Below are 21,183 nucleotides of genomic sequence, written 5' to 3' on the forward strand. Positions count from 1 at the left end.
TTTGGAACCCCTTAAAGTTCAAGGATAGCAGAGGAGAAGTTGATGCATTGATTCATGCAGGCTCACCTCAGGTAAATGCACTGGTCCTGGAATCAACGTTGTATGGGGGAGTCACACAGACTTGGATTTAAATCTGGATACCATCACATACTAACAGTATTACCTTGAGTGACAGCGTCAACCTCAAGGTGCCTCAGTTAACCCGAATCACAAATGGGAATGATAATGATACCCATGTGTTTCAGTTTCAGTTACCGTGTCTACATAGCAAGTTGCCCCAGACTGTAGTGTTTTCAAACTTATTTTGCTCACGAAACTGTGAGTTGGGGCAGGGCTTGGCAGGGACAGCTCATCTGTGCTCCAGTAGACATTAGCTGGAACAGTGGAAAGACAGGGGCTCGAATCATCTTATAGATTGTGAGGCCTGATATCCCACATAGATCGCAGTCAACTCTGGCTGTCGCTGGGAACTTAGTTGGGACAATGGGTCAGATGCCAATTCTTGCTGTCACTGAAAGCTTAGCTGGGGCTGTGGATCAGATGCCTATGCATGGGTTCCTAGGCTCCCTCAGGAAATAGTGGCTGGTTTTCAAAAGCAAGTATTGACAGAGAGAGAGGCAGAAAGAGAAAGAGATAGAGTCCAAGACAGAGAAAGTCAGAGACAGGGAGACAGAGAGAAACAGGGAAATAGAAAGAAAGAGGCAAGAAAAAGCCATATCACCTTTTGTAACAGCCTTAGAAAGTCATATTGCATTACTTCTGCCATATTCTATTCAAAACAGCAGTTACAAAGACCCACCAGTTTCAGAAAGAGGAGAAATAGACCCTGCCTCTTGGAGAAAAAAAAAGCAAGATATTGGAGGCATCTGAGACCAAAAGTATTGTTGTGCCATTTTGGAAAATACTTGATTATACCATTTCACTCAGTTGTTCAAGTTGACTCAATGCATGGTGCCTGGCACATAGTGGGTACCTATACAAATACTAGCCATTATGTAGCTGCCTATAAGAATGCATAAGAGTACGGGGGCCATAGGTTAGAATCAAATGACCAAGTAGACCAAGCTGGAGTCTGTTCTCTATACCCCAAGCAAAAAAGCTTGAGGTCCACTCATAGCCACCCCAATTTGACTGAACCAGGGGTCCAATGACAAGAGGACTAGAAATCTATGGTACTGAGAGTCTTCCCCATGTGCCCCCAAGCCAACACATCCATCACACCCCAACAGTATTACCCAATGTCCCAGATTAGGAGCCAAGGGTGTTAGACCTAAGCAAGACACAAAGTACTGAGTAAACAGCCTAGAAATGAGAACAGAAATGAGAACAGAAACTTCTGCATACTGCAGGGCCAGTGGAAACACAATGCATCTTCCAGAAAGAGAGGGTCAGATGTCTTATATCTTACCAAAAACAGCCCCTGCCAGTACATGGTGTTTTTGACCCACCCCCAGGGGGCCTGGGCTGTGTAGCCCTTGGCCAGACTATCACTGGGGGTCTGTCTTCTCTTAAAAAGCCTTTCCCCACTTCTCCCAGGGAAGATTATGCCATTAAAATTTTAGCTGAAAATAGTCACAAATATCACTTCTCCCAGATGTATTTATATTTTGACCAGGGACCTCATGGTGCATTTCTCTCTAATAGTGGAAAATCAGGCACCATGACAGGGAAGACAAGGAAAGGCCCTTCCTAAGTCACTCCAAGCTATATTACACATCCAAGCAGTCCTAAGTGCCTCACACAGCACAGGAAAGGGCTATTGAAAACTAGAACAAAGACAACAGGAAAATCATAAACATGTTAAATGTTGGAGCCAAAAAGTACACCAGAAATTATGTTTTATAATCCCTTTGCTTCTCAGAGAATAAAAGTGAGGTCCAGAAAGGGATTATAGAGGGTCCTGGTTTCCCCTGGTTCCTTTGAGGGCCTGGTCCCAGTGGCTGAAATCCCACCCTGTCCTCAGCTTGATGGCTCTGGACAATGAGCCCCTGGTTGCTGGGCCTGGGCTGCCCGTCCAGAGGAGTTGGTTGAAAGACAGCCTGGAACTACGGCAAGGACTAAGATCCCTAGTTCCAGCCCCAAGGGTTGGGCTGGTTACATAATTTGCAGGGCTCAGTGCAAAATGAAAATACAGAACCCCTTATTTAAATATTATTGAGGATTTCAAGACAATGACAAAAGAATGTTAAACTGAATTTTTTGTTGAAGCAAGATGGAGGATCAGGAATTCGCTCACTCATATCCTTGTACAGCAAAAACATTAATAATTTGGAGCCATTCAAGGATAAAAGTGCCTTTGTGGGAGCTTTGGGATCCAAGTAGAAAGTTTTTGAAATCCCAGTGGAGCCCAGGACCAAGAAGCGCCATTCTGAAAAGGCAGGTGCACAGCCAGGTGGCAGGCTCACCAACAATGATCCCAGCCACAGATCTAGAAGCAGCCCCATTCCCTTGTGGACTAAATTACAGCCCTGTCTAATCTTGGTCCTGTCACTAGCACCATCCACCAAGGGACTTTGGAGAAGCCACACCGCCCTGTGCTGTGAATAACAGGCCCACTGACCTCAGTATAGCTGTAGACACTGAAGCAACCCAGTGACTCAGTTCCAGCCCCTCTTAGCTGCAGTCCAAGGCCAGTCCTGCCTGCCTATTGACCCACTCAGTGACCTAGTAAGGGCCACACCTGTCTGGCCACCTGGTGAAAGGCCCACATATGTGAACCCAACTGCAGATCCCGAAACAGAACCTTGTCCCTGAAGCCACCCCTACCAGCCAAGGTCCTAGAAGCAGTCCCATCCATCCATGGACCAGGCAAAATCAACACCCATCTAAGACCCTGGTAACAGACCCACTAACTACAGACCGCACTGCAGACTCAGCAGCAGGCATGTGACTTGGCTCCAACTCTTGTCAACTGTGATCGCAGAGGCAGTACTTTCAGCCCAGGGACCTGACAAAGGAAGGTCATTTCTGGCTGAAACCAGACATTAAAGACTGGAAGAGATATTTGCTTCAGACATTAAAGACTGGAAGAGAAATGTGCAGACACCAACACAAGGTTACACAGATCATGAAGAATCAGACAAACATGACACCTCCAAAGGAAACTAATAAAGCCCCAGGAATCAACCCCAAAGAAATGGAGATCTGTGAGTTACCTGCTAGATTATTCAACAGAATCATCTTAAAACTTACTGAGATGCAAGAGAACAGATAGACAACTAAACAAAATCAATAAAACAATGTGTGAAGAACACTAGAAGTTTAATACAGAAATAGAAAACATAAAAAAGAGCCAAACAGAAATCTTGAGCTGATGAGTAGAATGGTAGAACTAAAAAATTCAATAGACATCTTCAACAGCAGACTCAATCATGCAGAAGAAAGAATCAACAAACTCAAATAAAGATCATTTGAAATTAGGCAGCTAGAGGAACAACAATAACAACAACAAAAAGATTGAAAAAGAGTGAAGGAAGCATACAGGGCCCATGGGACACCATCAGATATATGAATTTATGCATTATGGAAGTCTCAGAAGGAGGAGACAAAAACACAGAAAGCTTATCTAAAGAAATAGTAGCTGAAATTTTTCCAAATTTGGGATGAATATGATCATTCAGATTTATGAAGCTCAAAATTTCCCAAGCAAGATCAACCCAAAGAAGATTACCCAGAGACACATTAAAATCAAATTGTCAAAAGTGAAACACAAAGAGAATGTTGAAAGCAAGAGAAAAGCAAGGGAACCTCAATAAGTCTGTCACTGGATTTCTCAGCAGAAACCTTGCAGATAAACAGGGAGTAGGATAATGCATTCAAAAAGGCTGGGCAGAAAATGCCAACCAAGAATACTAAACCAGGTAAAGTTATCTTTTATAAATAGAGGAGAGCTAAAAACATTCCCAGACAAACAAAAACTCAGAGTTCATCATTACCTCACAAAAAAATGTTAAAGGGAATTCTTCAAGTTGAAATGAAGGATGCTAAGTAACAACATGAAAACATGAGAGTACAAAACTCATTGCTAAAAGTAGATAAACATATTCAGAAGTCATGTACCACATAACAATGTTTTGATTAACAACAAACTGCATTTACAATGGTGCTCCCATAAGATTATAATGGAGCTTTTATACCATATTTTTACTGTGTCTTTTTTATGTTTAGATATGTCTAGATGCACAAATACTTACCATTGTGTTACGATTGCCTATAATATTCGGTACAGTAACATGTTGTACAGGTTTGTAGCCTAGCAACAATAGGTTATATTATATAGCCTAGATGCATAGTAAGCTATACCATCTCAGTTCGTGTAAGTACACTCTCTGACGTTTGCACAACAAAATTGCCTAACAATGAATTTCTCAGAACATATCCCTGTCATTAAGCATTGCATGACTGCACTCTAATACTGTAATGTTGGCATGTAAATCATTTTTAACTCTCATGCAAAATTTAAAAGACAAAAATATTAAATTAACTATAGCTACAATAATCTGTTAATGGATATACAATATGAAAAGATGTAAAATGTAACCAATAGCATGAAATGTGGGGACAGGAGTAAAAGTGTAGAGTCTCTGTATGAAATTGTAGTTAAGTTGTGACTAACTATAAAATGTTTTATGTAAGCCTCTTGGTAACCACAAACGAAAAGCCTCTAATAGACACCTAAAAGGTAAAAAGAAATTAATCAAAGTATATCACAACAAAAACTCAACAAATCTCAAAGGAAGACAACAAGAGAGGAAAAGGAACAAAAAATCAGAAGAAAACAATTAACTAAATGGCAATAGTGTTTACCTATCAATAATTACTTTAATGTAATTATTATGTAAATGTATTAAATTATCTAGTCAAAAAATAGAGTGGCTGAATGGATTTAGAAAACACATAATCCGACAATATACTGCCTACAAAAGGCTGACTTTAGATTTAACGACAAGCACAGGTCAAAAGTAAAGAGACACAAAAAGATATTCCAACATGATAACCAAAAGAGAGCAGGGCTGGCTATACTTGTATCAGAAAAAACAGATTTTCAATTAAAATCTGTCACAAGAGACAAAGAAAGTAACTATATAATTACAAAGGGATCAGTTATCCAGAGAATATAGCAATTGTAAATATATATGCATTCAACCTTGGAACACCTAAATATATAGAGAAAATATTAACAGAACTGTGAAGGGAAATATAGCAATATAATAATAGGAGAGAACTTCAATATCCTGCTTTTATTCATGGATATATCATGCAGACAGAAAATTAATAAGGAAATAGCATAGTTGAATAAAACTATAGATCAAACGGACCTAATAGACATATTGGGACCATCAGAGCATTCCATCCAACAGCAGCAGAATACACATTTTTCTCAAGCACACAAGAATCATTCTCTATATACTAGTCCACAAAACAAGTCTTAACAAATTTAAGAAGGTTGAAATTATATCAAGTATATTTTGTGACCATAATGTTACAAAACAGAAATCAATAACAGGAGGAAAATTGGAAAATTTGCCAATATATGGAAACTAATACTATACTTCTAAACAATCAATGAGTCAAAGAAAAAATCAAAAAAGATATTTAAAAATCTTGAGACAAATGAACAAATGAAAATAGAAACACAATATACCAAAACTTATGAAGTGCAAGAAAAGCAGCTCTCAGAGGGAAGTTAATAGTAAAAAACAAGCAAACTATACATACATATAATTTGTATATATATATATATACTTATACATGCATAATGAGATATACATATATAGTATGTATACACATACACTTACACATATATAATGAGATATACATATATAATGAGCTATATATGCTTTGTGTGTGTATATATATAAATACACAGTTACATATATAATAATATATATAAAGTGTGTGTATGTGTGTGTGTGTGTGTGTATATATATATGCCTACTTGAAGAAAAAAGATCTTGCCGGAGTAACTAGGCAAGACAAAATAATAAAAGGCATCCAAGTAAGAAAGGAAGGGGTGAAATGGTCTCTTTATATATGACATGATCTTATATATAGAAAACCCCAAATGCACCACCAAAAAAACCTTTAGAACTAATAAATGAATTCAGTCAAGTTGCCAGATACAAAATCGACATACAAAACATCAGTTGCATTTCTATGTACTAACAACAAGCCATCAGAAAAAGAAATTAAGAAAACAATACCATTTACAATAGCATTGAAAATAATAAAATACTTAGGAATAAATTTAACCAAGGAGATTAAAAATTCAAATCTATATTATTAAAATGCCTCTATTACCTAAAGTGATCTACAGATTCAAAGCAATCCTTATCAAAATTCTAAAGGCATTTTAACAGAAACAGAAAAAACAATTGTGAAATTTATATGGGGTCAGAAAAGACTCCAAATGGCCAAAACAATCTTGAATAAAGACGAAGCTGGAGGCTTTGCACTTTATGACTTCAAATTATATCACAAAGCTTTAGTAATTAAAACAGGCATAAAAACATGGTTCTGGCATTAAAAAAAATACATAGACCAATGGAACAGAATAGAGAGCCCAGAAATGAACTCATACATATACATTCAATTAATCTTTGATAAGGATTCCAAGAACACACAACGTGGAAAAAATAATCTTTCCAATAAATGGTGTTGGGAAAACTGGATATCCACATGCAAAAGTATGAAATTTGATCCTTATACTGTGCACAAAAATTAACTCAAAATGGATTAAAGATTTAAATGAAAGACTTGAAACTATATACTCCTAGAAGAAATCACAGAAGAAAAGCTCCTTGATATTGACCAGGACAATGATTTTCTTTGGATATGACATCAAAAGCACAGGCAACAAAAGCAAAACTAAACAAGTGGGACTACATCAAATTAAAAAAGCTTCCAACAGCAAAGAAAATCAACAAAATGAAAAGGCAACCTACATAATAGGAGAAAATATTTCTAAAACATATATATAATAAGGGGTTAACATCCTAAATATATAAGGAACTCCTACAACTCAATAGCAAACACACACACATACACACACACACATACACACATACACAAAATTTAAAAATGGGGAAAGGGCATGAATAGACATTTTGCCAAAAAAAGACATACATATAACCAACAGGTGTATGAAAACGTTCTCAACGTCACTAATCATCAGGCAAATGCAAACGAAAACCACAATGAGATACCACCTCATATCTGTTAGGATGGCTATTATCAAAAAGACAACCAATAACAAGTATTGGCAAGGATGTAGAGAAAAGACAACCCTTATACACTGTTGGTGGAAATGTAAATTGGTACAACTACCATGAAAAACATCATGGAGTTTCCCCAAAAAATTAAAAATAGAACTGCTATATGATCCAGCAACCCCACTTCTGGGTAATCAGCATCTTGGTATCTGCACTCCCATGTTTATTACTGTATTATTCACAATAACCAAGCTATGGAAGCAACCTAAGTGCCCATCAATGGATAAATGGATAAAGAAAATGTGGTGTGTATATATACAATGAAATATTATTCAGCCATAAAAAATAAGGAAATCCTTCCACCTGCAACAATATGGATGAACCTGGAGACATTACGCTAAGTGAAATAAGCCAGGCACAGAGAGAGAAATACTGTATGAACTCTCTTATATGTGAAATTGAAGAAAGTCAAACTCATAGAAGCGGAGAGTAGAATGGTGATTGCCAGGGCTGGGAGTGAGAGTGGGAGACAATAGAGAGAGGTTGGTCAAAGTGTACAAGCGTTTTCTGTTGTAAGACAAATGCATTCTGGAGATCTAATGTATAGCATAGTGACTATAGTTAATAATACTGTATTGTGTACTTGATATTTGCTACAAATAGATCTTAAATATTCTTACCAAATGCAAAAAAATGGTAACTATGTGAGGTCATTGATTTGTTATTACCTTGATTGTGATAATCATTCATTATATATGCACATCAAATTATTACATTGTACAACTTAAATATATACAGGTTTTTTGCCAATTATATCTCAATAAAGCTATAGTGGGGGAAGAAAAGCATTCAACCAAGCATGGGAACTCTGAGTGTGGCCTCCATGCTATGCACAGGTTCCATGCTCATGAAGCCAACCTGCTCAGGAGTTTTCTTCTCACTATCTATCCCACCTCAAGAACTATCCATCTCACATCCTAAATGTTGCGTGAAGTCATCTGCTCCCTCCATCTTTATGTCACTGCTGCAGTCTAAGCTGCCACCCACATATACTCTCTGGACAGATGCAACCCTTCTCGTCCCCTCCCTCTTTCTCTCTGCACAGCAGCCAGCTACCTTTGAAAATGGCACATGTGATAACATCACCTTGTGTTGGAAACAGCTTAATGTCCTCTCCCTGCCCTGGGGGTAAAGGTCAAATGCTTTAACATGGTCCATGGTCCATGGTCCTGTCCCAGATGATCAGGCCAGCCTTTATTTATACCACACTTCAAATTCTCCAAGCTTCAGTCACTGCCCACACAGCCCTGGGCAAGTTACAGCTTGATCATGTCTCATATCCCAGCAAATCTACCACATCCTCCAAGCTCCTTCAGGGTCTCTTGTAATACTACAGACCTCTCCTTAGCACTTTCCAAATGTGTGATTTTTATATATGTTTGTGAAAATTGTATTCACCATATTCTCCACGCCGAGCACATTGTGTGTGCACTATTCATATGGTGAATGAGTTAGCTAATGAACCAATGCCTGCCACATACACAAAAATCCCAGGACTGACAACATGTCCAGCCATCCCATCAACTGAACCAGATCATGAGACTACATTCCTTGAACAGGTGTCGTGAAGATTAACTAAGATTGTGTATAAAAAGCACTTCGCACTAGAGAGATGTTCAATAAATGTCTATTAGATGCTTTTGAAGGGACACTGGGAAGTCTGTGATGGGGGAAATCAAGGGAACTCTTCTCTCTTCCCATCCCTTGTCCTGGAATCTGGGATTCTGGAAAGAAATTCTTAATTTATTTCTACTGTCTTATTAAAGATTTAATGCATTTCTGTTTCCTGAGGGAAATAATAGAGGGACCTCTGGGACTATCTTGGGCTGCAAAATATCCTAGACCAGGCGGGTGGGAGAGGGGGTGGTTCAAAACCAGATGCAGCTAGTTCCAAACCCAGGTCGCATTCTTCTATGCCAGATTGCCTTTCGAGGAGAATCCCTAACATAAATGAACTAATTTTAACCTAAATTAGGTTTATCCTGAATCTTGATTTTAATCTAAATTAACTAACGGTTAGCATCAAGAGAAGTGGGTAGACACCACCTTGCCCATATGCACAGAGCTGCCACAGGCATTGCCCAGCTCCCTTGCTCCTGAAAAGCAAGTTCAGACTCAAGTAAAAGATTATTAAGCCAGGCGCGGTGGCTCAAGCCTATAATCCCAGCACTTTGGGAGGCCGAGACGGGCGGAACATGAGGTCAGGAGATCGAGACCATCCTGGCTAACACGGTGAAACCCTGTCTCTACTAAAAAATACAAAAAACTAGCCGGGCGAGGTGGCGGTGCCTGTAGTCCCAGCTACTCGGGAGGCTGAGGCAGGAGAATGGCGTGAACCCGGGAGGCGGAGCTTGCAGTGAGCTGAGATCCGGCCACTGCACTACAGCCCCGGCGACAGAGTGAGACTCCGTCTCAAAAAAAAAAAAAAAAAAAAAAAAAAAAAAGATTATTAAGTGGCCTGGCCAACTGAAACAGAAGCAGAACGGCCTCTCCCTGCCAGGCCTTCCACAGGGACAGAAAGCATCACAAAGACTGCTGCTGACCTTCTTGTCCAGCCTTACCTTTCACTTGCTCTCTCAGGCTGGGTTTGCAGTGCCAGGGGCCTCTCTGGCCTAAAGGCAGCTGGGCATTGTGTAGTCCCCACAAACAGCTGCCCAGTGTGTCTGGAGAAGGGATGGGGGATGGACACCACTAACATCCAAATGAGGCCCCAGACAGCAGGGAACTGATAGTGCCAAGCTCCTCTGAGCCTGCATAATTCAGAGTCTGCAGGAAGCCAAACATCCTTTAAAAAGAAGGCCAAATCATAACAACCTGCTGCATTTGTCCTGCTGTTGTTCCTCCTCAGAGCACATTCCAGTCTATTAGCTTGCTAGAGCTTCAAAAACAACCCCATGAAGTCCATAGGCAGGAATCGTTACCCCCATTCTTGAGGAAAGGAAACTGAGACTCAGGGAATAGTTTACCAACAGTAGCAGCATGGCAATCATTACTGAGTGCTCACTGTGTGCAGAGACCTTTGCATGAACTATCTCAGTTAAATTCTGAGAAATCAATTTTATTATTATCCTCATTCTGTAGATAAGAAGTCAGAGGCTGGAGAAAGTTAAATAATTTTTTCAGTTTACGCAGCTAGAAAATACCAGAACCAGCTGGGCACAGTGATTCATACCTATAATCCCAGCACTTTGGAAGGCTGAGGTGGGTGGATTACCTGAGGTCAGGAGTTTCAGATCAGCCTGGCCAACATGGTGAAACCCCGACTCTACTAAAAAAAAATACAAAAAATTAGCCGGGTGTGGTGGCGGGCACCTGTAATCCCAGCTGGTGAGGAGGCTGAGTCAGGAGAATCTCTTGAACCTGGGAGGCAGAGGTTTCAGTGAGCAAGATCACACCACCGCACTCAAGCCCAGGCAACAAGAGCGAAACTCCGTCTCAAAAAAAAAAAAAGAAAGAAAAGAAAAAGAAAATAGCAGAGCCTAGATTTGAACCAGGTTTGCTTGACTGCAAAAGTTGTACAATAGGCTAGTATGTCAAACATTTCCCAGAAACAACCCATCTTAGAGGTGTCCACTCCAAGTCCACAGTAGCAAGAATACTTTCATTTCTGGGTCTCACCCTTCAACTAGGCTGAACCTGCTGCCAAGCTCCTCTCTCAGACCCCACATCAGTCCTCAAGCCTGTGAACTCAAGAGTTCTCAGGGAAGTAGGGCCCAAAGCATAGTCTGCATTCCCACCTTCCTGGAGAATGCTGCTGCCACTCTCATAAGTCCCCATTCCATAAAATAGTAGGCACATGGAGCTGTTTAATACAATACAATCCTGGCTTTGAGGAATTTATAGCCCAGTGGGGTCCCTCCCACACCCAACCAGGTATGTGAACTCCCATCTTTACAACAGGCCTTAACAACACAACACATCTTCCACTATTGGCCAGGCACTGTTTCAGGCCCCTGGGACTCAGCCATGAGTAAGCCAGACAAAGTCCCTGTCCTCATGGAGCTTACATTCTAATGGAAGAGACAGCATAAACAAATATTTAAATAAGATATTAATAAAGCAACAGGAGGTGTTAAGCACTCTGAAGAAAAATACCAAGGCAAAGAGATGGAGGTAGATGGACTGCTATTTGAGATGTGGCGGACATGGAAGGTTGCTAATCAGCTAATGTAGAGATTTTCCCGGATTATATGGGTGGGACCCATGTAATCACAAGGATCCTTATAGTTGAAAGGGGGGTGGGAGTGGAGTCAGTGTCAGAGTCAGAGAGATCTGAAGGTACTCAGATGGAGGAAGCCAAGTCACAAGCCAAGAAATGCACAGTCCTAGAAGCTGAAAGGAAATAATTTTTCCCCCAGAGCATCCAAAAGGAAGCAGTCCTGTCAAAACCTTGATTTTAGCCCAATGAGACCCATTTCCAATTTCAGAACTTTAAGACAATAAATTTATGTTATTTCAAGCCATCACATGTGTGAAACTAATACACTAACCATCAACACAATCAACATTGCACTGATCAACATTAGAACATTTTTATCACTTTATGGTGAAACCTCATATCCATTAGCAACCACTCCCCATTTCTCTACAAACCTCTCAGTTCTAGGCAACTACTAATCTATTTTCTGTCTCTATGGATTTGCCTATTCTGGGCATTTCATATAAATGGGATCAGACAATATGTGGCCTTTTGTGTCTACCTTTTTCATAAGCATAAGGCTTTCAAAGTTCATCCATGTTGTAGCATGTATCAGGATTCCATTTCTTTTTATTGCCAAACACTATCCAACTGCGTGGATATGTAATATTTTATTTATCCATTCATCAGTTGGTGGATATTTGGGCTATTTCCACTTTTTGGTTATAATGAATACTGCTGCTATGAACATTCATGAACAAGCTTTCATAAAATGTGTATATGGACATATATTTTATACATTATGTAGATGGACATATACTTTTATTTTTATTGAGTGCATACTTAAGAGTGATACTATTGGGTCATATGATAATTCTATTTCTTACCTTTTGAGGAACTGGCAAAGTGGCTGCACCATTCTACATTTCTCCTAACAGTGTATAAGGGTTTCAGTTTCTCAACCTCCTTGTGGACGCTTGTCTTTTTTGATTATAGCCATCTTAGTGGATGTGAAGTGATATCTCATTGTGGTTTTGATTTTTATTTTCCTGATGGCTCACGATGTTGAGCATCTTTTTATGTGTTTATTGGCCATTTGTATACCTTCTCTGAAGAAATGTCTATTCATCCTTTGCCCATTTTTTAATTGAGTTGTCTGTCTTTTTATTATTGGATTGTAAAAGTTTTTATATATTCTGAATACAAGTCTCTTTCAGATATATGACTTGTTAATACTTGTTAATATTTTCTTCCATTTTGTGGGTTATCTTTTCACTTTATTGATGGTGTTCTTTAAAGCGCAAAAGTTTTTAATTTTAATAAAGTTCAATTTGTTTATTTTTCCTTTGGTTGCTTGTGCCTTTGGTGTCATACCTAAAAAACTATTGCAAAATCCAAAGTAACAAAGATTTATGACCATATTTCTTTTAAGAGTTTTATAGTTTTTGTTTTTACAATTAGATTTTTGGTGCATATTTAGTTAATTTTTTGTATAAGGTATGAGATAGGGATTTAAATTCATTATTTGGCATGTGGATATCCAATTTTCCCAGCATCATTTGTTGAAAAGATTCTTCTTTTTCCATTGAATGGTCTTGAAATCCTTGTAGAAAATCAACTGCCCATAATTATGATGGTTTGTTTCTGGGCTTTCAATTCTATTTCATTGATCGGTGTGTCTGTTCTTATGCCAGTATCACATTGTCTTGATTACTGTAGCTTTGTAGTTAGTTTTGAAGTTGGAAAGTGTGAGCCCTCCAACTTTGTTTAAGACTGTTTTGGCTATCCTGGGTGCTTTACATTTTTATGTGAAGTTTAGAATCAGCTTGTCAATTTCAGAAAAATAAGCCAGCTGGAATTTTGATAGAGATTGCATTAAATCTGTAGATCAATTTGGGAAGTATTCTCATTGTAACAATAGCTAGTCTTCTGATCTATCAAAAGGCATGTATTTTCATTATTTAGGTTTTTAGTTTATTTCAACAATGTTATACACATTTCAGAATATAAATTTTGCACTTCTTTAGGAAAAATTAATCCTACGTATTTTATTCTTTTGATGCTAATGGAAAAGGAATTGTTTTCTTATTTTTATTTTCTGATTATTCATTGCAAGTATATATTGATCTTATATTCTGTAACCTTGACTAACTTTTTTATTCTAATAGGTTTTTTTAGTAAATTTCTTAGGATTGTCTATATCAAGATAATGTCACATTCAAATAGAGATAGTTTAATTTTTTTCCAATCTGATGCCCTTTATTTTTTTAATTGCCTAATTGCCCTGACTAGAATTTCCACTACAATATTGAATATAAGTGGTGAGAGCAGATATCCTTATCTTGTTCCCAATCTTAGGAAAGAAAGCATTCAATCATTCACCATTAATAGGAGGTTAGCTGTGGCTTCTGTGGGGTGTGTGTGTGTGTGTGTGTGTGTGTGTGTGTGTGTGTGTTTTATAGATGCCCTTAATCAGATTAAGAAAGTTCCCTATATTCCTAGTTTGTTGAATATTTATCATAAAAGGATTTTGAATGTGCCAAATGTCTTGATAGGGTTGGTATGTTATAATGTTTAATTTTCTGACATTAAACAGACCTTGCATTCCTGGAATAAATCCCACTTAACATGGTATGTAATGCTTTTTATATGTTTGTGGATTCAATTTGTTAGTATTTTCTGGAGAAATTTTTGCCTATGAGGGGTATGGGTCTGTAATTTTCTTCTCATATGATTCCTTTGTCTGGTTTGAGTATCAGAGTAATGTTGGCCTCATAGAATTTGTTGGGAAGTATTCTTTCCTATTCTATTTTTGGAAAAGTGTGTGAAGAATTGATATTAATTATTCTTTAAATGTTTGGTACAGTTCACCAGTTAAGTCTTCTGGGTCTGATCTCCTTGTGAGTAGTTTTGATTACAATTTTTTTTACTAATTTAATCTCTTTATTTGTTATAGGTCTATTCAGATGTTCTATTTCTTCTTCAGTCAGTTTTGGTAGTTTTTGTCCTTCTAGAAATTTTTTCATTTCATCTAACTTTTTGAACTTGTCATACAGCTGTTCATCATACTCCCTTATGATCCTTTTAATTTCTGTCGGTAGGTCTGTGAGGTCTTTTACTCCTGATTCTAATAATTTGAGACTTCTCTTTCTTTTTAACTTGGTCAGTCTAATTAAAATTTTGTCAATTTTGTTGATCTTTTCAAGTAACTAACTTTTGGTTCTGTTTATTTTCGCTAAGAATTTTATTCCCTATTTTATAAATTTCTACTCTAATATCTATTATTTCCTTTATTTAGCTTACTTGGGTTTAGTTACTCTTCTTTTTCTAGTATCTTAAGGTGGAAAGACATGTTATTGATTTGAGGTCTTTCTTTATAATATACATATTTACAACTATAAATTTTCCTCTAAGTACTGCTTTGTCTGCATCCTATAAATTATGATATGTTTTTGTCTTCATTTTCATTCATTTCAAAGTATTTTTGATTCATCTTTAGGATTTCTTTATTTGATCCATTGGCTATTTAGGAGTATATTTTTAAGTTTCCACATATTTGTGAATTTTCCTAATTTTCTTCTCTATTGATTTCTAATTTTACTCTCTTATGCCCATAGAACACACTTTGTGTCATTTCCATTCTTTTGAAGTTACTAAGACTTGTTTTATGACCTAACATATGATCTATCTTGGAGAATGTTCCATGTGCATTTGAGAAGAATGTGTATTATTCTGCTGGTGGGTAGAGTGTTCTATAGATATCTGTTAGGTCTAGTTTGTTTATAATGTTGTTCAAGTCTTCTGTCTCTTTATTGATCTTCTGCCTAGTTGTTCAAACTAGGATATTAAAGTCATCAACTATAATTGTTGAATTGTCTATTTCTCTCTTCAATTTGTTTCACTTATTTTGGGGTTTTGTTATTAGATGCATGTATGTTTATAATCGTTATATTTTCCTGATGAATTTACTCTTTCATCATTTTAAATGTCTCTCATTATCTCTAATAATTTTTTGTTTTAAAATCTATTTGTGTGAGCCAGGAGCAGTGGCTTACACCTATAAGCCTAGCAACTCAAGAGGCTGAGGCAAAAGGATCTCTTGAGGTCAGGCATTCAAGACCATCAGGGCAACACAGTAAGGCCCCATCTCTTTAAAAATGAAAAAATCAGCCAGGCATGGTGTCACATACCTATAGTCCCAGCTATGGGAGACTGAAGTGGAGGAATGCTTGAGCCCATGAGTTAGAGGCTACAGTAAGCTATCATCATGCCACTGTACTCCAGCCTGGATGACGGAGGTAAACTCTATCTCTGAAAAAAATATTTATTTGTCTGATATTAATATAGCCACTATGGCTTTCTCATGATAGCTATTTGCATGATATACTTTTTACATCATTTTCCCTTCAACTTTTTATCTTTGAATCTAAAGTGTGTCTCTTGAAAACAACTTGTAGTTGGATCTTTTTTATCCAGTTCACAACTGCTTTTTAAATATCAGTGTATTTGTCAACATTATAAAAAAGACCTATAATGTATTTATATTGTTTAAAAATAATTTTGACCCCACAGACCCCTTGAAAGGTGTCTGTAGTCCATTCTTGGAGAACCACTGCAATAATAAGCATTTATTTAGCTTATGCATCTGTGAATTAGCTGAGGGTGGACTGCTCTAAGCTGAGCCTGGCTGGATACTTTTCCTTGGACCAGCAGGCTAGTGTGTAGACATGTCCTTCTTCTGGTGACAGCAAAAGCTTCAGAGGTTAAGAAAAAACAAATATTTTAATGATATGCCTTGTTACATTGGTCAAAGTAGGTCACAAACTCTTGCACAAGTCACATGATCAAACACAAAGTTGAGGGGTAGGGATATATATTCCATCCTTTTAGTGAGAACTGCAAAATGCTTGGAAAGGGTGAGAAGACAGGCAATAGGAAAAAAATTAGGATAACTTGCAATCTACACACAGGTCAAGAGTATAAGCAGAGTAACCAGCTAAGAGCTACCACAGCTAGAGAGAGAATGACGCTTTGGACTAATGGTGAAGAGGAAGGGAATTGGGTATGACAACTGGGGAAGAAGAACCCCAAGATGAGACCACAGGGTGACTCTCTACCAGCACCTGCCTGGCAGGGACACTGTCAAATGCAAGGATGTCCTGGCACCCTCCTGGGTGGATAGAAACTAGTCCTGATGACCCTCAACCTTGTTTCCTTGATATTTTCTCCACATTTTCGCAGGACTCTCAGACAATCCAGCTGTGCCTTGCCCCTTAGGAGTTTACCCCTTAGGGATTCTTGTGACTGAATGGGAAATGCTCCATAGTGAGGGGGAAAAGCACATTGAAAAACGGCATACAGAGTACCAGATGGCTTTTTTTTTTTTTTTTTTTTTTTTTCAAAAAGAAAAATGGGCTGGGCATGGTGGCTCACACCAGTAATCTCAAAACTATAGGAGGCCAAGGCAGGTGGATCACCTGAGGTAGGGAGTTCGAGACCAACCTGGCCAACATGGTGAAACCCCGTCTCTACTAAAAATACAAAAGTTAGCCAGGCGTGGTGGCATGCACCTCTAGTCCTGGCTTCTCGGGAGGCTGAGGCAGCAGAATTGCTTGAACCTGGGAGGCAGAGGTTGCAGTGAGCCAAGATTGTACCACTGCACTCCAACCTGGGTGACAGAGCAAGACTCTATCTCAAAAAAATTAAATTAAATTAAATTTAAAAAAAAAAAACAAAAAATGTTTTTGAATGCTATTTACTTATATGATCATAGAGAAGATATCACATTGTTAACAGTGGTGAGTTACCTCCAACAGCTAGAATGGTGTTAGGTGAGGGAACTATAGCATTTTGCTTTCTACACTTCAGCACTGTCTGGACTGGTAAACTGGCTGTGAGACCAAGTTTCCCAGTTTCTCTGAGCCTCTGCACTGTACCATTTGAGAAATGAATGAAATAATAAATTCTAGGTGCTCAGCATGGTGCAGGGCAAGTGGTAAGAACTCTATAAATGTTCACTTTACTTTGCTCCTCATTCTGTTTGAGGCATGGGTTGGGCCCTTGCCCAGCTGCCAACCTCCTGATTTTCTGTGTGTAGATTGCAAGTTATCCTTTTCTTCTGCCTTCACCAGGCTTGCCCTTAGGGGAATAACAACTCGGGAACAACATCCCTCCTTCTTCACCTTCCACCTTCCACAGTGACCAAGGCAGCCTCTCTCAGAAATGGTCTGATCAAGGCATTCATGTAGAGATGATATAAATTTAACATCTACATATAATTTCAAGTTAGCAAGACCTACAGGTGCAGAAACTGCTTACCCAACAGAAAGGAGCATTGAGGTGAATTTGGAGAGAGACTGGGGGAAAGGTGGGATTTCCTAGTGTGGGCATCAGAACCTCTATATAAGGCCATCCCATGGGAGAATGTCCAGGGAGGCTGGCCACAGAGCAGTCCAAGAAAACCGATGCTGACCTGGGCAGGAACAACTCTCACAACAGAATGCATCCTGTGCTTCCCCCAAAAAGAAGCCTCCTCCCTGATCCTGCAGACCTTTCTCGTTCCATCTCCCCCAACCCCTAAGTAGGCCCAGGCTCGGCAGAAGAGCCTCAGTTCCTTCTTCGCTAAGGGACCCTCTGTAATGATATCTGCCATAAAGCAGCCACAGCAGCTTTGGACTGCAGTGTGGGTCAGACAATGCCCTGCAGTCTTGGCTCAGCCACTCACCGGCTGCAGGGCCCTCAGCAAGCCACCCACCTATCTTGGCTACATCTTATTGTGTCAGGAAGGCCATCTTCCCATCACTGTTGGAAGAATATGGGCAGACAATTGATGATCAATTTTCCAGCTCAAGACCTGATTGACACAGGGAGTGTCAGAGTAGCATTTGGGGATAACAAGGCCTAGAACATGCCGCTAGCAAAGACAGTCTTCTCAGTGTCTCTATGCCCCTGAGCTCCTGTTTCTGAGGCCTCATTTGGGGAACCAACCATCCCCTCCAGTTCCAATGAGCATGCATGAACTCCAAGACTAGAGGCAGAGAGACAGCTGAAGTCATGGTGCCCAACCCAGGAGGCGAAGGAAGGCACGATGCCTGGGATACACTGGGCATCACTCTGCTTGCCTATAGGAAAGAGACAGGCTAATTCTGGCACCAAGGGACAGAGAAATTATCCCCAGACAGAGGCCAGATGGCAGCTCTGCTTGAGTAAACCCGATGGACTCAATGAACTCTGAATCACCGGGGTGGTGACTCAAAGTCTTAGAGACATTAGCTAATTGTGAACGTGACTGCAGGCCATCAGTGACTGGGATCCTCCATGCCAGGCTAATATCAAGCCTATACATCAGTCAGATGCTTGGGCAGGCACTGTCCCTTCCCTGTGTCGTGGCAAGCCCCAGGTCACTCAGTGTGCAGCTGTAGCCATCCCTGAAGGCAAGGAAAGCAGTCAGAGATTGAATTCAGATAAGCAGCCTTAGCTTTTAAAGACAGACGCAACACACTTAAAAAACAGTTGGCCCCGGCTGGGCGTGGTGGCTCACGCCTGGAATCCCAGCACTTTGGGAGGCCAAGGCGGGTGGATCACAAAGTCAGGAGATCGAGACCATCCTGGCTGACACGGTGAAATCCTGTCTCTACTACAAAAAAATTAGCCAGGTGCGGTGGCAGGCGCCTGTAGTCCCAGCTACTCAGGAGGCTGAGGCAGGAGAATGGTGTGAACCTGGGAAGCAGAGCTTGCAGTGAGCCGAGATCGCGCCACTGCACTCCAGCCTGGGCGACAGAGCAAGAGTCTGTCTCAAATAAATAAATAAATAAATAAATAAAAACCAGGTGGCCCCAAAGACATTCCTGGACATCATAAAGATACCAATTGCAAATATATGGAAGTGATGCTTGAACAGAGAATAAGGATTCTGTGTGGTTATTTTCCCTTTGTGCTGAAACAAATACGTTTGTGCAATTGTTAAATAGCACTGTGGGTATACAAAGGTCGAACGGCCTTGCCTTGCTGCTCAAAGCATACTCCATGGGCCAGCTGCACTGGCATCACTTGGGTGCTTGTGAGCAATGCAGAGTCTCGGGCCCACCCTAGAGCTCCTAGAATTACAGAATCAGAATCTGTATTTTAACGAGGTTGTCAGGCAATCTACATTCTTACTGAAGTTTAAGCACTGCCCTAATGCACATAATCATTTGCCTATTAAGTTGTTTCCAAATAACACATTTATTGCAGTTTGTTAGAGGTCTGTGTTATGTCAAGCTGTTGACCCCCAAAGATGCAGGTGCAAGACAGAGCAAATCCTGCTCTCAAAGAGAGCAGAGGAGAGACAGATAACACATGCATTCTACAAATAAGATTGTTCCAGACTGTATGAAGTGTTTTGAAGAAAATAGACAGGGTGATGTCTTTTTGTCAAACTGTCAGTTTGGCAGTTTCTTACAAAACTAAACATACTCTAACTCTATGATCCAGAAATCATGCTCCATAGTATTTACTTTAAGAAGCTGAAAAGATGTCCTCACAAAAACCTGCACATGGTTTTCAGCACCTTATTCATAATTGCAAAAACTTGAAAGCCACCAAGATGTTCTTCAGTAAGTGAATGGGTAAATAAAATGTGATATAGTGAAATATACCACAGATAGTGAAATATTATTTAGCACTAAAAAGGAATAAAAAAAACATAGAGGAAACTTAGATGCATATTACCACATGAATGAAGCTCCAAGCTACATTCTGTATGATTCGAATATGACATTCTGGAAAAGTCACGACTATGGAGACAGTAAAAAGATCAGTAGTTGCCAGAGGTTAGAGGGAGAAAGGGGCAAAGAGATCATAGAGGATTTAGGGCAGGAAAACTATCCTCAATAGTGGACACATGTTATTATTCATTTATACAAATCCATAAAATGTACAGTTCCAAGACTGAATCCTAATGCCAACTATAGTCTTTGAATGTGATCATGATGTGTCAATGTAGAGTCATCAGTTGTAGCAAATGCACCACTCTGGTGGGGGATGTTGACAGTGGGGGTGACTGTGCATGTATTGAGGCAAGAACATATGGGAAATTGTGTAAATTTCTCTTAATTTTGCTGTGAAACTAAAACTGATCTTTAAAAAGATAAAGTCTATTTAAAAAAAGAAAAGAAAATTCAGCAAGCCAGACTAGAAGGGAACTTCCTCGGTGTAATAGATGACACACAGTTAGCATCACACTTAATAAAATATTGAAGTATTTTCCCCTAAGATTGGTAGTAAGGCAAGAATATGCTCTCATTGATTTTATTCTACATTGTAGTAGAGGTCCTAACCAGTGAAAGTGAGCAAGAAAAAATAAATAAAAGGTATAAGTATCGGGAAAATAAGTAAAACTGCCTTATTCATAGACAACAATATTGTATATGTATAAAACTCTTTGGTTCTGAGACATGACACCAAAAGCACAAACAAGAAAAATAGATAAATAGAGCTTCATCCAAATTTATAAGTTTTGTGTTTCAAAGAGCATCATCAAGAAAGTAAAAAGGCAACCCACAGACTATATTTGCAAATCATATATCTGATAAGGAACTTTCAGAATACTTCTTAAAAAATAAAATTTTTACAGCTCAATAATAAGTAGGCAAATAACCTAGTTTAAAAATGAGCAAAACATATGAGTAGACATTTCTACAAAAAAAATACAAATGACCAAAAAGTACATGAGTGGATCCTCAACATCATTACCTACCAAGGAAATGTAATTCAAAAGCACAATGAAAGCCTCTT

This window comes from Rhinopithecus roxellana, chromosome 1 (assembly GCF_007565055.1).
Source record: "Rhinopithecus roxellana isolate Shanxi Qingling chromosome 1, ASM756505v1, whole genome shotgun sequence".
Lineage (NCBI taxonomy): Eukaryota > Metazoa > Chordata > Mammalia > Primates > Cercopithecidae > Rhinopithecus > Rhinopithecus roxellana.